Genomic DNA, 20,057 nt, shown 5'->3' on the forward strand with positions numbered 1-20,057 from the left:
TAGAACAGGGCCTCATCCTCCCTGATTGAACTAACCTCGTTATCTCTAGCTTGCTTGCTAGCATATATATACCTGCCCCTGGAAATTTCCACTACATTCATCTGACGAAGTGGGTATTCACCCACGAAAGCTCATGATCCAAAACGTCTGTTAGTCTATAAGGTGCCACAGGATTCTCTGCTGCTTTTACAGATTCAGACTAACACGGCTACCCCTCTGATACTTAACTACTTGTGTTAAGTACTTATGCTAAACAATCTGTTCCACCTTGTCTTTAGCTGTGACATTGAGTACTTTTCTCACACCTGACAAAGAGCTCTGTGCAGCTGGAAAACTTGTTCTCACCAACAGAGGTTGGTCCAATAAAAGATATTGCCGCACCCACCTTGTCTCTCTAATATCCTGGGACTGACAGGGCTACAACACCACCCCCTACAGAAGAGGAGCAGAAGCTGGGACACAAACGAAGAGTAGCTCAGGGCCATACAGCAGCTCAGTGGCAGAGCTGCGAATACAGCCAGTTTGTGGGATTACCAGCCTGTTGGCCAAACCATTAGACCATCCTACCTCTCTTATTCTGCATGACTGCTTTAAGATGGTTCTATCTGAAGTAGCCCTGACATTCTCTCTAGGTACTGAGATAGAAACGGTATTTATTTCTGGCTGTTTAGACTGATCTCATTAACGTATGCCATCTTGTGGGTATACTCTGTGAGCTCCTTTGTAAAATCATTACTGTATTCATGAGACCTAACCCAAAGCCGCTAAAAATGACTTTAAAAGAATATGTCTACATTCCTATGGAGATGGATGGGGCAAACAGGGCATATTTGTAAAGTCATATTTAGTCAAATCAAACCGGAACTCATTAAATACAGCAAAATAATTCACTGAATGAAATCTCTCCAGTTAAATGTGAATGATTTGGGGAACCTGAGCTTGTTTGATTGAAAATAGCTTATTTGTAGCCCGATTTATGATGCTTTATTATTTATTTTACAGTAGCGCTTGGAGCCCTCACCAGGGACCCCATTGTAGGGGGTTTATGTGACAAAGTAAAAACATGAACAGAAAATAATAATAATATAGAGATATACCTATCTCCTAGAACTGGAAGGGACCCTGAAAGGTCACCGAGTCCAGCCCCCTGCCTTCACTAGCAGGACCAAGTACTGATTTTGCCCCAGATCCCTGAGTGGCCCAGAGGTGGAGAGCTTCTGACACTTCTGTGTGAAAGGCCTTAAATGGAGAAGGGGTCATTAAAACTGAAGGTAGACCGGGGTGAAAGTAGGCGGGTACGGGCTGATACGGCGTGCCGGTAAGAAGCTGGTATGGGCCCGTACGCAGCCACTGTTAAAGCACTGCTGCGGCAGCGGCCCCTGCCCTGGGTCCATTTAAATAGCTGCTGGAGCCCCGGGCGATGCAGGCCAGGCAGCGCAGATGGGCTGGCTGGAGGAGGCTGACCCCCAGCCCCGCTCCTTCTGCCTGAGGCCCCGCTCCTTCTGGGGGCCTGGAGCTGGGCCCCCGTACCAGTAAGTGTTTAATAATACTGTCACCCCTGAGCTAGACAAATTGAGACTACAGATAAGGCACATTTTTCACAGGGAGGGTAATTAACCACTGGAACAACTGACCTCGGGAGGTGGTGAATTCCCTTTAAGTCAAGACCAGATGTTTTTCTAAGAGATCTGCTATAGCTTGAGCAGAAGTTATGGGCCTGACGGCAGAAGTTATTCAGTGAGTTTTTTTGGCCTGTGTTCTGCAGATAGTCTGACAAGATTATCCTGATAGCTCCTACCGGCCTTAACATTTACGAAAATAAAGTGCCCTGATTAATAAACACGCCGTGAGGTTTGCTGGTGATGTAATATCAACCCACAGCAGGTCTCATTTCCCCTCTGTAACTTGTGCTATCAAGCCTGTTATTGATGCCAGCCGGCGGTGGGGGTGAAATCAGAACGGTCATGGAAAATCAGACCCTCCAGGAGGCTGTGAGCTCAAGTTCATACACTCTGTCCTGTGATTTTAAGGGCTGGTTCTGTGGCCCTCACCGTGGATACAGAATCCACAATGGATTCAGGTTAAAGATCTATTCTTGCAGCCCAGTGAGCAGTGCCAGACCCAGCTGTGCATTAGAGCAGGGGTTCTCAATCTTTTTTTCTGAGCCCCCGCCAGCATGCTGTAAAACTCCACAGCCCACGTATGCCACAATGACTGGTTTTCTGCATATGAAAGCAAAGCCAGGGCTGGCACTAGCAACCTGGGCAATTTCCTGGGGTCTCACGTCACAGGGGCCCCTGTGAAGCAAAGTTGCTCAGGCTTTGGCTTCAGCCACAGGTGGTGGAACTCAGGCCCGCAGGCTTCAGACCCATGTAGTGGGGCTTTGGCTTTCTACCCTGGGCCCCAAAAAGTAACTGTGGCCATGCTTGGAGGACCTCCTGTAACCTGCTCGTGGACCCCTAGGGTGTGCCAGGCCAGGCCCTTGGTTGAGAACCACTGCTTTGGAGCAGGTGGGCACAGTTTCAGGGATCTCTCCCCCTTACAAAGTGAACATGCTGATGAACTTTCCCATTGGAGTAACGTTGCCAGCCATCTTGGCTTCCGTGAGATAATCCGGAGGTAGCCTGGAATGATAGGGAGGGCTGCAGGTTCCAATGAGGTGCCTGGACAGAGCTGACTGTGGGCCAGGACTGGAACAGCAGAGGGAGCAGCAGACGGAGAGTGAGGTGCATTGGCACATGGCACTGCGTACACAGCACCTGCCTCAAGCTAGTGTCCTCGATTTCTCATGCACTTCCCTGGACTCCACCAGGCCCAGCCTTGGGTAATTGACCTGCCCCATTGGACCCTATTAACCTGTATTACAGTCCCTGCTAATTTGCTGCCAAACCACCCATGGGGCAGCGCACAGTTCCCATTAGCTACAGTGGTAACGTCTTGTTGCTTGGTCAGGGCAATGCACTGCGCTGCTGCATCCCTCCTTGATGCTGTCCAAGACACTTAGAATCTCGGAAGGACAGAGCCATGCTGAGTGGTTAGAGATGCCCATGTATCCAATCCCCAAGCACAGCCTGCAAGGTGGCTACACAACCAGGCTGTGCATAATGCCTGACCAATCTGATTGCCTTCTACGATGAGCTAACTGGCTTTGTGGATATGGGGAAAACAATGGACGCGATATATCCTGACTTTAGCAAAGCTTTTGATACGGTCTCCCACAGTATTTTTCCAGCAAGTTAAAGAAACATGGGCTGGATAAATGGACTGTAAGGTGGATAGAAAGCTGGCTAGATTGTCAGGCTCAACAGGTAGTGATCAACGGCTCCATGTCTAGTTGGCAGCTGATATCAAGTGGAGTGCCCCAGGGGTGGGTCCTGGGGCTGGTTTTGTTCAACATCTTTATTAATGACCTGGATGATGGGACGGATTGCACCCTCAGAAATTTTGTGGATAACATTGAGATGCGGGGAGAGGTAGATATGCTGGAGAGTAGGGATAGGGTCCAGAGTGGCCTAGACAAATTGGAGGATTTGGCTAAAAGAAACCTGATGACTAAACAAGGACAAGTGCAGAGTCCTGCACTTAGGACGGAAGAATCCCATGCACTGCTACAGGCTGGGGACCGACTGGCTGAGCAGCAGTTCTGCAGAAAAGGACCTGGGGGTTACGGTGCATGAGAACCTGTATGAGTCAGCAGTGTGCCATGGTTGCCAAGAAGGCTAACGGCATTTTGGGTTGCATTAGTAGGAGTACTGATAGCAGATCGAGGGAAGTGATTATTCCCCTCTACTGGGTCCAGTTTTGCGCCCCCCCCCCCCCTTCAGAAAGTATGTGGATCAAAAATGATTACGGGGCTGGAGCACATGACTTACAAAGAGAGGCTGAGGGAACTGGGATTATTTAGTCTGCAGAAGAGAAGAGTGAGGAGGGAATTGATATCTGCTTTCAACTACCTGAAGGGAAGTTCCAACGAGGATGGAGCTTGGCTGTTCTCAGTGGTGGCAGATGACAGAACAAGGAGTAATGGTCTCAAGTTGCAGTGCGGGAGGTCTAGGTTGGATATTAGGAAAAACTATTTCTCTAGGAGGCTGGTGAAGCACTGGAATGGGTTCCCTAAGGAGGTAGTGGAATCTCCATCCTTAGAGGTTTTTAAGGCCCAGCTTGACAAAGCCCTGGCTGGGATAATTTAGTTGGTGTTGGTCCTGCTTTGAGCAGGGGGTTGGACTAGATGACCTTCGGAGGTCTCTTCCATCTCTGATACTATGATCAGTCCAGGAATCTCCACCACAAATACAAGACTTTAAACAAAATACAATTTTACAGTTCATCTCTGTTAATCACAGAGTCTATGTTCCAAAATGATCTCCTCAGAATTGCCGATGGAGGAAAACAATATCTGATTAGCATTCCATTACTACACAGCTAAGCCATTTATAATACAAAAAACCAGGCTTGATGGAAGGATTTGATTCAGTTTTCAAGCTAGACTAATCCAAAACCCCATTGCTTCTATAAATCATAGCAAATCGTCTTTGTAAAAAAAAAACATAGCCTGAGCCCATGTAAGGTATCAGATCTATGATTTATGCGTATTCCCTATTAAATTGAAGGACAAGTGAGGGGATCTCACACTGCCCCATAATGGACATCTTCTCAGTGATTAAGGAATCACAACCTCATCCTGAGAAATGTCTAGTGTGTATGTTTCCATTAGAGATGAGCCCATGCCAAATGTGAGAGGCCAAGCCCTATTTCACCGCTGCCTCCAACTGGTGCAAAGAAACAAAGCCCCGGGACAGAGGCCGGAATGGGAAAGAGACACTGTCTGCTTCTGCACCAGACCCTGGGGAGTGAGCACGTAGCAGTGATCAATACTGCACAGGCATGCCTGCTCCCAGCTGTAGGTACACGCACACCTACACTAGGGTTGCCACCTGTCCAGTTTTCACCTGGCCAGTCTGGATTTCATCTTATGGATCCGGGTGCCTTTTGACAAGCCCTGATGTCGGATTTGTTTTCCATCTAGGGGGTGGGGGCAGAAGGAAGGGAAAAGAGGTGGAGCAGGGGGCGAGGCCTCGAGGTCCAGTTAGCTGTTAGAAAGTGGTAACTCTAGCATACACACATTCCTGCTTATATGCACACACAGACTGACACACTCACATGTGCACATTTCACCATGCACACTCAGACCTGTGCACACTGTATGTACACTCGCACGTTCATACACAGGCACGCCTAGTGTACTCACCCCCCCCCCCACTCACTCTGACGCACACATGCATGCTCACACATACAGATGCATGTGCAATGTCCCACACAGGGCGGGCATTAAGATTTAGGGATCAGCAGCAAATTGTTTTTGCATCTTTTCTCCTTCTCAATTAATCCCCTTTATCTCTCCACCTCCACTAATCCCCTCAGAGTCTCCTCTCTGATTTTCCTCCCATTTCCTTTTTCTCATCCTCTTCCCCCTTGTTCCATGGGCTGGAGAGGCAGGGCAGGCTTTCTAATTTCCCCTTCACACGGTGACAGGCAGGCTAGGGAAGTCCTGCTCTCCATCTTGGATCCCAGAGCAGCCCAGGGTGCACTGATGTTTGCTCTGCTATCCATGCTTGCAAGCACTTACAGCTGTATGAGCCCCCTCAGTGCACTTAGCAGCACGGCTCATTGCATTTGGGACTGCCCCCTAACTTGGGGGGATGGGCAGGGCTGAGGGTTTAATAGGGCCTGCAAACCAGGCAGCAATGTTCATTCCTCCCAGAAGGCCTGCCATGGGTTTGACAGAGAGACCTTGTTCAAATCCCCTGGCAGGGTGGGGAGATCACTGGCTCCCTCCTCTGGTCTGCTACCCTCCCATCCACATCTACGGCTTTAATCTGGCATGGTTTTTAAAATATAAAATAAAAGGGGCAAGTAAATCATGCTGCTGGTTGCAGTTTGCTGCGGGAATATGCCACATGGAGTCCACACATGCAGCCCACCCCCGCTGGGCTTTATAGAGTGCATCTCACAGCGGCACGTTGCAGGGTAAGAAGCAACAAGAAATCCAGGTAGTGCAGAGGCCACAGAGAAATGTAGCAACCAGGTGGTGCTGGGCAGTCACTCACACGCAGGGAGAGCGCTTCGGGCGGGAGAACCTGATGGGAGGGAACCTGGCCTTGGAATGCACAAGGGGATTGTTAACTTGTGCCTAGAGAACTGGCAAGGAGGGGCAAGGGTTTGTGGGCCCCAACTAATGGCCCCACTCGGGCAATCAGAGCCACATGTGGGGACCTGGCTGCAGGAGTTCTTGGGGGAGCCCCTTTCTTACTGATTAGGCACTTTACAGACAGACAAAGTAAGACAGGGCTTATCTGGGCTCTACTGTGGCCAGATTTTCACAAGTGCTCAGTACCGTGGGTGCTGGGCACTTGTGAACACCTAGCCCTGGAGGTCATTCAGGCCATACTTGCACTAGTGCAAACTGGCATGCAAGCCCTTTTTTGTGGTCAGTCATGAGCTGCCCACAACTCTTGCCCCATTGGTACTGGCTTAGAGCCAGATGTTTCAGCCCACTAAGTGAGTGTGGTAGGGACAGGGAGGCCAGAAGATGATTTGACTCCATCTATCCCTTGGCGAGACTCAGTTCGCACGGCCCATAAAGCTGCCGCCCTGGTGGAACCAGAGGACTGACTGCACCAGCACCTTGGGGTGAAGAGTTTCTCAAGCCCATCTGCTCTTCATGGGCACAGGGGCAAAAGCTGCATCTCCCTGCACTCCTGGGAGTTGAATGGGGCCCGTATACTGTGCGCACACTTCAGTGTAGATCCATGAGCTTGTCCAAAGCAGGGAAAGACTAGAAAGGTGTTTGCTGGGAGATAAGGGTCCAGAATAGGTGATTAAGGGGATGCAGTTATATTGATGGGAAGATGCAAGAGAACAAGCCAAAAGCATCTATCTAAGGTGCGTAGATATGCTAGTATCTGAGCACCTCGCGTGTTTTAAGTAGTTATCCTAACACACCCCTGTGACACAGGGCAGTGCTATAATCCCCCCTGGACAGATGGGGGCACAAAGCCTAAGGGTCTGTTGACAGCTATGGGAGTTGGGCACCTAGGTGCTTTTGAAGATCCCTCTGGGCATCTACTGGCATCCATTTATCACTTAAATCCCTTTAGAAATCTGGCCTTAAGCGACTTGCCCAGAGCGACACAGGCAACATGCGGCAGAGCAGAGATCTGAACCCAGGCCTGCGGTCTCCCTGCTGAAATGCAGCAGAGCAAAGCAGCTGGGAATTTGCCTTTGCCTTTGCCAGGGCTCTTTAGAATGTCACTATACGAGAGCAGCGTGAGAAACCCCTTTGCAAGGCCTGCATTTTTTAAACCCCGATGCAATGGAGTCCCAAAGGGTGGACAGATTACACCACACCCCGCATTGCTTTGATGGCTCTATCTGCACCTAGGTCACACTGCAAAAACATTGATCTGTTTACCTCCTCTGTAGTTCATAAAGTGTAAGGTGGATCTGGGGGCTGTGAACATGTGTTGGCAGTTAGCTCATAGGGCCATTCTTCAGGAAGAGGCCCTGACATCTTAAAAGCTTCAGCTGAAATCCCTAAACAATTAAGAGGCATCTTCTTTACATTCCCTTGCTATCTGAGCCATTATGCATTAGAGTCACAAGCTGAGAAGTACATGTTGATCCTGACAGAGAAAGCTACAATGAATGAATAATAGAGCACCGACAATATATAACTTTCAGGCTCGGCAGTCATAATTCAATCCAAACAGTAATATCTGGACGTTTTCATGGAAGATGTAAACGGCAGTTAAATATGAAATAAAAGAACCCCAGACATTTTATTTTATATTTGCAGTTCTGCATCTCCTGACTCAAAGCCGGGTAAAGAAACCACCACCTGGCAAGAGAGGAAAAGTTTAAATACAAATTAATCTGCCCTGTTTCGTGTCAGCAGCACAGCGTTGGCATTATGAAAGTTCAGTGAATATTAGGAAGTACATATTTTCCAGTGTAGTTTTGCTTCCTGTTGTATTGAAGAAATTGACACTGAGTGCTTGCTGGAATAGATTTCTATCTGTATTTATCGTCTTTTATCATCCAAACACCGTTCTCCCCTCCACATTTCTTTGTCGTGGTGAGATTTTTCCCCAAACAGATGCCCACAAATCGGTTGTGCTGTTAAGATGCTTTCTTACAAAAAAAGCCAATATACACTAAGTATTGGTCCAATAAAAATACGTTTTTCCCCACTCTACAAACGCTGAGCAGAGAACCTGCCCATTCCAAAGCCTTCTTAGTGCGCTCTGAAGACGTAACCAGAATCGGTGTCACTGAAGACAACTGAAGCTCACTGCATTGCTGAGATGCTTTCCCTTCTTTTTAGGAAGTGCAGGAAAGGCTTTGAACTGTATCTCTGTGCCTTAGATAACAGCAAGGACCAGGCTTTTGGCTGGAACATGATGCAAATGGTACAACAAGTGTTTTGATTTTGCTAGGACAGGTGGAAATGATGCATGTTTCTTTGCTGGATGGTTCTAAAACTCACTAATTAAGAGATGACACACAATCGCTCCCCATCCTCAGTCTATGGTTTGGCCAAGATTTTCCAAAATCCCTTGTAATTTTGGGTTCCCAGCTTGAGACGCCTTAAAGGGGTTTGAGTTTCAGTATGAGCTGAGTACCCACCCTCTGTAGTTCAGGCCCCTTTAAGATGGCTCAAGTTGGGTGCCCCAAATCACTAAGTACTTTGGAGAATGTTGGCTATTCTTAGAACTGGTTGAAAAATGGGGCTTTTGGTTCTGCAGAAAATTTAGATTTTTGGGGGCAGAAAAGGAAAATTACAAAAAAAAATTAATTAATTTCAGGTCTATCAGAACAGTTTCTTTTAACTTTTAAATTTTAAAATTTGTTGTATTATATTAATACAATATAAAATAGTCCAACCAAAGAGTCCTTTCAAAATTTTAAAAAAACAACACGTTTAGTTCTGAAAGCGTCATAACGTCCTTTTCAACACGGGTGATACTTTCCCCTAGTTTTCTTTTCTGAAACAAAATCCCAGAGAAATAGATCTATTTCAAACTATTTCAATGTAGATGGAACTGCAGTTTTATGAAGAGATGTGGTTCTATTGAAATTTTTCTGGCCAGCTCTGCTGTTAACCCAAGATGGTTTTCTGACAGAAGTAGTAAAGGAAACACAGGCCCCAGCCCTGCTTAACTTTACTCATGCGAATAACCACATAGCATTCAGTGAGGCTACTCATGTGAGTAAAGTTATATAAGTTCATATGTGTTTGTGGGATTGCCCCATATCCCCCAGCTAGAGGGACCAGATATCCTAATTTTATAGGGAAAGTCCCAATATTTGGTTCTTTGTCTTATATAGGCACTGATAAACCCACCTCTGATTTGTCACACTTGCTGTCTGGTCACCCTACTCCCAGCATATTGTTATTAGTGAATTATGTATTTTACAGTAGCAGCCATCATACTATGAATCATAGACTATCAGAGTTGGAAGGGACCTCAGGAGGTCATCTAGTCCAACCCACTGCTCAAACCAGACAGATTTTTTGCCTCAAATGGCCCCTTCAAGGATTGAGCTCACAACCCTGGGTTTAGCAGGCCAGTGTTCAAACCACTGAGCTATCCCTCCCCTCACATGAGATGGCCCAGCTGGTGAGACAAGACCATGTTCTAATGACTAGACCATCAAAGGAACACAGAGAGGTGAATGGATTTGCCCAAGGTCATGGGCAAAGCCAGGAACAGAACCCAGGCCTCCTGAACCATGCACCCTATTCTCCAGGCCAGACTGCCTCACATGGCTTTTAATGGCCACTGAGCAGGACTATCCACCACCATATGTGAAGTAGATTATAGAAACCAATTTTCTGCAGCCCCTTTGCAAACACTGTAGCAGTTCTAGTGGTAAAGGAACTTGCTTACAGCCACCCTGCAGGGCGGTGTTAGAGCTGCGACCAGAACCCACATACAGTGAACACAATGCCTTATCCACTAGACCACATTTCCTCCCCATCCAAGATGTATCGATATCTATTGTGATACAGCCGAGGCGTATAAGTTGCTCAAAGGGAAGTTGCAAAAAAGCAGACTTTTAAGCGGCAGCAGTTGAAGAAGCAACAGTAAAACTAAGCAAATAATTCAATCCATTTATCAAAGGGCTCATCAGCCCCATTTCAAGACAGGTGAGACAATAGTAAATACAGAGCAAACAAAGTTAATCTGCAATTTGTAACATTTTTCTAAAAACATTTCCCACCAGAACAGCCCTGCTAGTTGTCTCCAGAGCTTTGTTTCTTTCTACGTTTCTTTGCCAGCAGACTGTGGAAGGCTTGTTAACTGCACAATTCCCCTTTCACAAAAGGACACTATTTTACCAATCAGCTTTTCTCAAGAATAACCTTTGCTTTCAAAAAATCAAAGGGTTTTTCTAATGATTTAGAGTCTATAGTTTTTATGGAGGGGGGAAGTGGAAAAAGCAACACAGGTCTTTAATTCTGTCCAGATAAGAGAACGGCACTAAATCACTTCCAAAAGGAGAGCAAAGGTTAAGATAAAGACCTATTCTGTTCAAAAGGATCTCAATAATTCCATTAGCAGAACCGGGAGAGAGAACAAGTAAAAAGCAGGCCGCTGAAGTAAAGATAGCGCAAAATATATTTTCCTGAGAGTTTAACATAAATTTTGTTTCAATGGAATTAGAAAGAATATTCTTAACGAATGGGCTTCTTTTTAAAAAAAGAACCAAAGACATGAAAAGCCAGCACGAAGACTTATTGCCCACTGAAAACCTCTTAAAAGGTTTGCCCATAAACTCTCCGCTGTCTGCTTGTGACACTTATCCATTTGGTCTATTGTGAAGTTACCGTGGATTCATTCACCTCCCCCCGCCCCCTTCCACTACACACACATACACACACTTCGGCTGTCCGCCTAACTCTTCTCACGAAGGTTTCGGTGTCTGTTGATGTAGAGAAGTTTGGAAGACTGGAAATGGCAGACCTGGGCATTTCAGGACCGGAAAAAATGGAAAAGGTTAGGTTATCCTGGGCAATTTTCAGAAGGTGCTTGACAGAGGGCTGGTTGAAAATTCACTGTTAAAACTGATTTTTCAGTGGGAAATGAGGTTTTTGATTCTGGGATTTCTTTCTCCCTCCCCCAAGAAGTTTCTGCTTCTCACAGAAAATGTTGATATTTTGTCAACAAAATGAAAGCCGAAATATTTGGGTTTGGTTGACATTTCTAATTTTTTTGGCAGAAAGATTTTGATGAAAAAACAAAAAATCTGTGGAAGATTAAACATTTTTTTACTTCTTTGGTTGAAGTCTCCCCATTTTCTGACTGGCTCTATTCTAGAGGCTGTTTCCCCAGTCCAGGAAGGGCTGCCAACCTGATGCCCAAATCTCTAACACCCTTGCTTCGGAGTCCAATTGTTCAGACACAAAACCCATAGACAACACAGATAAAGATGTTGGATGGCTGGAGCTGGCTGCAGTCCCCAAAGGCTTTTCCCCTGTCTTGCAGGGGAGAAGAGTATACACCATTCATTTCCCTTTCCCTAGAGTCCCCTTCCTGATGTACCCTGGACAGTTATATAAAAACCAGGGAATCCTTTTCCAGGCTGCTGTGTTCTTGTCAGAACATCTAAGAGCTTGTCTATACATGAAAATTAATCTGGACTAAGGTAGGCTGTGAATTTAAAGTGGATTAGCTATCCCAGATTAACTTCATATGCAGATGCTTTTATCCAAATTACTGAGCTTAATCCACAAGTGGGTACGTGTGGATGGCAATATCTAGCTCTTACGTAGCACTTCATACCCACAGATCTCATCCTATTTTGCAAAGGAGAAGTATCATTCTTCTCATTTCGCTGGGGTGCAGAGCAGTGTAGAGACATGCCCAGGCCAGTGAGAACAGAACCCAGCACTTCAGAGCCCAGTGTCCTACCCACTAAGCCAAACTGCCTTCTCCACAAAGGGACTCATCACACAAACCCTGCCAAAGGGGAAGGAACAATGCCATTCCCTGGTCTCGTGGGGATGCAGTGACTGGTCGCTCTGTGCATCCCTGAGGAAATGGATCGCCCCAAAAGGCATGTGTGCATTGAGGCCCCACCCCCCAAACCAAGACCACTGAGCTAGGCGGCTGCCCCATTGCAGGAGGTGGGGATGTCGACGCACTCACCATGGGCACATGGGAACTGGGGGAGGCACTGTTCCCATCCTGTGTCACATCAATGAAGCCTGTGCTGAGTAAGGGGAAAAACTCTGTCAAGTGTCTCAGCTCACGCCGATACCAGATTCACCAAGGGCATAAGTAGATGCAACTCCTTGGAAGGCTGTGGTGTTGCTTCAATCTATGGTAGTGTAACCCTAACAGACCCCAATTGTTGGTGGGTGGGATTGACCTGGGGACCTCCGGAGCTTAGTGCATGAGCTAAAAGTCATCTGGCTGTTAGCTAAGGCAGGTGAGCAAACTCATTTTGTTTCGCTCTCTCTCTAAGTGGTCTTGGTGCCACTAGATGGGTCAGAACACCATATCCGGGAGGCATGTGGGTTACATACTTCCCCCAGCTGAGGAAGCATGTGCCAAGCTTCAGAGACTTCCCAGCTGAAATCTTGGACGAGCCTCCACTTATAATGCAGACAACTTAGTTCAGGCTATGAGGCAGACTCATTTAACTCTCTCTGAGTGGTCCTGGGGCCACTAGATGGGACAGAACACCACCCCTAGGAAGTGTGTGGGTTACATCGGCAGTGGCGTGGGCTCTGAGAGGGTTGAGCTGGAATCTAAATCACCAAACTTGCCAGGTTTTCCCTCCCATCTGATCAGTGAAAACATGGGAGCAGGTCTTTCTTAGATTGAATGATCCCAGAGCAGGGATCACGTCTCCTCCATAGTCTATAAGCATCAAGAACATTGCTTGAGCTTGATAAATTAATCATAAAACAATAACACAATAATAAAAACAAAAAAAATTACACAACCACCACCAAGTAATAAGCTCTGGGACCCTTTGCACTTTTCAAAAGCCTTGGCTTTGAGAAGGAAGAGATATGATCCAAATCATGGATTCTCAAACTGCAGGGTTGGTACCATCTTGCCCTACCCATCTTGGCAAGTGGTGGGTGGGAGGGATCATCCTGGCTAGATGGGATGGTGTGGCCGCAGTATGGAAGAATAGAATAATAAAATAATAGAAACAGTTGAGAACCACTGATCTAAAGCACTGGTATAAGTAAGCAAGGACTTGTATTGCTTCAGGCAAAAAGCTCTTTCCCTGTATGTCGCAAGTATACCAGGCTACCAGGCAGTGATCGCATCTTCATTACTGTGGCTGCTTATTGCACTTGCATTCTCCCCATCAGGCCTTGGCTTTACTTTATACAGGTGGATGGATTCCACAGTACCTCTACTTCAACCAACGCAGCAGTCAGGCATAGCTGGCCTTTCGGAAAAGCAACACACACCAATTTTCATGGGCAGCATTCGTGTTAGTGAGAAGGCCCAGGCCTTTGCAGGATACAAGAGCCAGATTTTTGTAGCACCAGGCTCACAATCTACATGTATTTCTTTTTTCATGCACAGCTGCAGGTCTCCTTTTGCGCACTCAGCTGACACAAGTGTGTGTGCAAAATCTTCATGAAGGATCTGTATAGCCAGTTGCAGTATTTGCAAGCGAAAAAATTTCACATGCAAGAGTGCGCAAGGAAAGGCATGTGGGCCCAGATCCTCAAAGGTATTTAAGTTCCTAACTTTCACTGAAATCAATGGGAGTTAGGAGCCTAAATACTTTTGAGGAACTAGGCTGTGGTTCTCTACTCTTATACTATGAAAATCAGGTCCCAGAAGTATCCCAAGATACTGATCCCAGGGCTGAGGGAACAGTGTTAGTTGGTACCTCCTTGTGATATGACCAGGACCACTCGGGGATGGGGGGCTGCAAAAGGGGCAGTTTGCCCTGGGCCCCCTGTTTGAGGGGGGCCCAATATCAAGTGGCATTGTGGACTGGTGCCACTCATGTTTGGCCTGGCTGCCCCTGTAATGGTGAATGGGCAGCTGGGTCAGTACTGAGTGGCACTGCTACTTCATGTACTGTGTGGTAACAGGCAGAACATGGAGCTGGGCCCAGCACGCAGGACAGGAGTAGGCGCTGCAGGCTATGTGGAGTGGGTTTGCTCTCTAACCCCCCTGGTGGCCCCCTCAGTGTTTTTCCACTGTTAGTTTTGGACAAATTGAGGGCCAGAGATTAGATTTTGCCCTGGCCCCACTTCCAAAGCCTCAGTCCAGCCCTGAATGTGACAGCACCGCGTTAAGATGGGGTCATTTCAACATCATGATAAGACTCTGGCAAACTTGCTGGTCTCTAACACAGGAATCCCAGCCAGCCACCATGCCAGATTTTCTGTAATGAAATATGAATAATAAAACAACAACGATAACACTACTTTGCACTTCTAAAGCACCTGCCAGCTGAGGATCTGTGAGCACTTTACAAACAAACAGGACTATATTAAACGGCACGGCAATCCAGTGAGCTAGGAACATACCCATAGTTGGGGCCGTGAGAGGTTTGGAGAAAAGGAGGCAAGCTCTGATCCAGCATGGCATCTAGGCATTTGCTGAACTTAAAGCAAGTGCTTAAGTAATCAAGGCTAGGATTTGCAAAGTAGCATAAGGGAATCAGATGCCCGATTCCCACTGAATTCAATGGGCTCCTAACTCCTATAGGCTAAATTTGAAAAATCCCAGGCCATGTTCTTCGCTGTACCAGGGATGGACTTTAATACATGCGTGAATTGGTACTTGAAGCCCAGACTCTCCAAGGTATTTAGGCACCTAACCCCCCTGGAGATCAATGGGAGCTAAGCACCTAAATACTTTTGAGGGTCTGGGCTGGAGAGATTTTCCAAAGGCCATTGGAAGAGTTAAGACCAGAACCCCAAATCTTCTGCCTCCCTCGTCTTCCCCCGACTTTTCCCACCTGCAGGAGGGAGGGGACAGACTCCAGGAGAACACAAAAACCAAACTGTTCCAGGAGAGTGACCCAGCCTCCTTTATGTAACCAGAGATCAAATAACCAACAGAAGCCCCCAGAGCCATTCTCTATTAGCTGTCATTTCCAAACAGATCGAGAGAGAAAAAGCAATCTTTGAAACCATCGCAGATCACGTACTGACAGCTTCCGAGGGGTTAGAAGGGACAGCATTAGCCCAATCTGTCATCTATCCATCCCAGCTCGTCCTGCTGTAACTCACAGAGATGCATTCCCTGTTATCTCCAAAAGGGATGGGGGCTGGAGGGGAAAGTTATTACTTAAGGGAGCGGCAGAGCACATGGGACTTGCATTGCATAATGAAATCGCCTTCTGCTGTCCGCATTCATGCATCACCATTTCCACTGCAACTTACAAGAAGAAGAAGAAGGCGGGGTTAACCTGCAGTCCTTCGCAGAAATGCCAGGTCCGCCGTTGCTAAAGTGATGTTGTGCAGTGACCTCTGTGAAGGTCAGTGCCATGCCTAAGACAAATGTTGGCACCTCTGCACCCATGTCAGCTCCCAAGCTGTGCGCACAGGGGAGAGCTAAGCAGGGTGCTGCTCTCTTGGCGCTCAAATGAGAGACTGCTCGAGAAGATGCTGCAGGAAGCAGTAAGTGTGCTCCAATAGGTGGTGCTCTTCCCTTTAAATCACTGTTGTACCTGTGCAGAGGAAGGCACTGCCAGGCGTTTAAGATGAGACAGAAAATCAAGTCCAGAGTGGGTCACAAAAGACCCCATAGCACTGCTCACAAGAGCTGGGTTATTAACCCCAATGTTCAGGCTTGATTCCAGCTCAGGTAGTAGTGTTCTGTTTAACCAAATTCCCACCTGATATTCTTCCTCATGATTTGACCTAAACATGTTATGTAATATAGTTATATGTTATTACACCACTGCTGTGTTCCACCCCAGAGTCAGTTGCATTTCAGCCATTCTGCAAAGCATTCCAAGGTTTATAAAAGATGTTATACAAATCACTTAATAATGAGTGGTATGCAACAAAAAATACCATATGATAGAGGGAATGAAAAAAAATCTGTATCGATCTGTAGCAGATCGAGCAGTTTCGGGAATTAGCTTCTCAGCCTCGGAGCACTCCCTGCTGGCCAGTGTCTTGTCTGCCACAGGCCCCATGTCCTTCCTGGACCCCAGTGCCCTTTCAGCTTGGGATGCTGCCCCATGGCAGTGCTCCCACACTCTGGGTCTTCCCTCTCAGGGGAACCCAAATCCCGCATAGCCACCTTGCCTCAGTGGCTACTGCCAGTCGTCATCCAGCCCCCTCTTACTGGGGCAGACTGCAGTCTGTAATGGCCCCTCATCACTGGCAAGGGTTGGACCTGCTGCCTTTCCCTGCAGCCCCGTACCTCCCCTGGCCTTTAGCCAGGCCTCAGCCTGAGGTTTTGCCTGGCCCGAGCTCCCCAATTCTGCCTGCACTTCCCCAGCACAGCTCTGCTCGAGGTACCTTGTGCTCCCAGCCAACTAGACCCTTCTCACTCCTTATATCAGGGCTAGCTGTGGCCTGATTGGGTGTGAGCACAGCTGTGGCTGCCTCCTGAGTCAGCCTTCTTGAGCTGCCTTTAACCTTTTCCCCTAGGAGCAGGGTAACTGCCCCACTACACAATCATAGAAACACAGGTCTCACAGGAACTGTGAAAGGCCATCAAGTCCAGCCCTCTGCCCTGAGACAGGACCAAGTAAATCTCACCCATCCCTGACAGGTGTTTGTCCGAGTTGGTCTTAAAAACCTCCATGGACTGGGACTTGACAACTTTCCTTGGAAGCCTATTGCAGAACTGAACTCCCCTTCTAGTTAGAAAGTTTCTTCTAATATCTGATCTAAATTTCCCTTGCTGCAGATTAAGCCCCTTACTTTTTGCTCTACCTTAAGTGGACGTAGACAACAATTGATCCCCATCCTCATTATAAAAGCCCTCAATATATTTGGAAACATATCAGGTCCTTTCCCCTCCAGCTCCAGTCTTCTTTTCTCCAGACTAAACGTGCCCAGTTTTTTAACCTTTTCTCATAGGGCAGGATTTCTAAACTGTCTATCATTTTTGTTGCCCTCCTCTGGACTCTCCATTTTGTCCACATCTTTCCTAAAGTGTGGCACCCAGAACTGGACACAGTGCTCCAGTTGAGTCCTTACCAAGGCAGAGTAGAGCAAGACAATTACCACCTGTGTCTTACTTCTGACAATCCTGTTAGTACCCCCCAGAATGATATTAGCCTTTTTCACAGCTGTATCACGTTGCTGACTCATATGCAATTTGAGATCCACTCTAACCCCCAGATCCTTTTCAGTGTCCTTTTCAAAGTCCGTGGATGGGAAATAACCTTCTTGAGTGGAACAATGGGTTGGTATTAAATGAAGACTCTTTTGCAGTATTCAGCTAACTCTTTTATGAGAAATGGGCAAACTCTCTTCAAACAAGCGGAGAACCTATTTGAAGATTTTGAACCCTGGAACCAACAAGGATTAGTTCAAATAATAGTGTTATTGAGCTCCCATGGTTCCAGATATAAAGCAAGGATCTGTAGCAAGCTGAGAATCACCTGCCTTTAGTGAAAAGCAGAACAGTAGCACATCCTCAATACCTCTGGCTAGCTCAGCTGCAAATGGGGATTGAATCTACAACCTGTTGACCACCTGCCAAAAAAGAGCATTTTACTGCCAGAGCTAACAGATCCCCTTCTGCCTGGCTAGACCTGTTGCAAGCGCATAAACTTCTCTGTGGTCCAGCCACGAGGTAGGACCAGAATGCGAGACTGTAAGTGGGGCTTCTAGGTACCACTGTAAGGCAAATAATACTTAAATGCTGAATATTTAAGTTTTTACTTCCAATTGACTTTTGCAAACTCTTGAAGCACTGCTGTATTTCAGTTCTTCCTTTGATTCTCATGGTAGTCCCAGAAGCAGTGCAAGTATTATGTATCAAGAGATATCTTCATCATTTGCATGGCAGAGTGTTTCAATTCAAATAAGAAATATCAGAGAATCATAGAACATCAGGGTTGGAAGGGACCTCAGGAGGTCATCTAGTCCAACCCCTTGCTCAAAGCAGGACCAACCCCAACTAAATCATCCCAACTTTATCAAGCCGGGCCTTAAAAACCTCTAAGGATGGAGATTCCACCACCTCTCTAGTAACCCATTCCAGTGCTTCACCACCCTCCTAGTGAAATAGTGTTACCTAATATCCAACCTAGACGTCCCCCACTGCAACTTGAGACCATTGCTCCTTGATCTGTCATTTGCCACCACTGAGAACAGTATATGTGGATTTGACAGTCACAAGGGAAGATGGTGAGATGTAGTCTAGGTATTTCAGCATGGGACAGGACGGCAAATACATCCTTTTAGATCTAACCCTGGCTCTGACGTGGACTCAGGTAGCTTTGGACAAGTTAGTTTGGCAAATATTTTCAGGCATGGGGTAGAAGAATCAATTCACTGCTGGTGCTGTGCCCTGGCATGGCAGCCTCTCCTAGTTTGTTGCCCTAAGCTGACAGCTCCTGTAGTGGTATGTCTCTTGTTGTGACTCAACCCCCTGCACTTTACCTATAAATTAATGGTGCAATATGGTTTGTGCCAAATCCAGGGTTCTTTTTGTAGGGTCAGAACAGAGGGATGCTCAGATTCCACCCAGAATCCCAAGGCAGCAGGACAATCCTTCTAATAAGATCAACAGAAACGATTCACAATGTTGACATTTAAATCACCATCGTTAGGCTCCAGAGTCCAGGAAGATGGATGGAGGTGATTCACACCTTTCTTAGAGCTGTCTGCAGACAGCACTGGATTGGATCACATATAGGAAGTTTCTGCTGCTACTTGAAGAAATAGAAACTGTAATAGACAACACAGGACCATGTGTAAGTTACTATAAATAAAGAATCCATTGTTATTTTCACCATCCTCACCCCCCTCGGGGTAGGATCTTCCACTGTCTTTTCTGACCTTGAAATTTCCCTCCCCCTCCTTACATGTTGGCTTGTGTAGTAGAGGTAATGGAGGGCAGATGCACAGAGGTACCATCCTGGGTGCTGGAGACAGGGAGAGGAAAGCGCCATTCACCCCCGCCCCATTTTTATGCTGGAGGGACAGCTGGGCCAAATTTGAGTGAGTGGCATTGCTGGGCCTCCTGCACTGGTGTTCCCCCCTCTCCCCTAAATGTGCAGTCCTTCCAGAATGCACAGGTACTATTGATTCAGATCTTCCAGGCATGGTTCCTCTTACATGTCTCCAGCTGCTTTTTACAGACATGGAGGGGCTTGCTTGCAATGGAGACTGGGGACTCAGGTGGAAAAGCAGCCAGCTTAACTGCTTCCACGAAGGGCTGCCATGCGATAATGGTGAAGAACCACAGAAAGAGCCGCTTTCTTCTAACACTGAACAAGGAACATCATTAGACTAAAGGAAACATGAGACAAGACCAACATTCTCCTAGAATGAACTACACTAGGGCATCCATAGACTGTAGTTAATTTGGGGTCAGCATGATAGGTACCATGCCGCTAGGAATGCTCCAGATTTTCTGGGTCGCTGTTGTACAAGTTAAGTCTACAGGAGAGCAGCATCCACGGTGATAAAATACCTGTGTTTAGACCACGCTAGGTGAGTGTGGGTCTTTATCTCCCTCTAGTGGCTAATGAGAGTCTACTTCAGGTGCTACTGGCTCAAAAACGAGAGGCTCCAGCTTTAGCGCTTAGACCCAGGGTTCAACCCCCACTGTTAGTCACAGATGCTTTTTCCTACTGTACCTACCCTCGCATTGCCTGCCCTGTTTGTGGCTACAGGCGAGGAGGCCTGGACAGGCCTTCTCCAGAGTCCTAAGGGGTCACCAATGAGTTGGAGCAGGCTCTCCTTCTCTGCCGTCGGTGACACAGCAAGCTGGAGGCTGAAAGAGAGCCTAGGACACTGGGGAAAAGCATTCATAATGATTCCACATAGTCATGTCCTAGGGTGAAGCCACTCTGTGCAGAGGACC

Source organism: Chelonoidis abingdonii, chromosome 25 (assembly GCF_003597395.2).
Source record: "Chelonoidis abingdonii isolate Lonesome George chromosome 25, CheloAbing_2.0, whole genome shotgun sequence".
Classification (NCBI taxonomy): domain Eukaryota; kingdom Metazoa; phylum Chordata; order Testudines; family Testudinidae; genus Chelonoidis; species Chelonoidis abingdonii.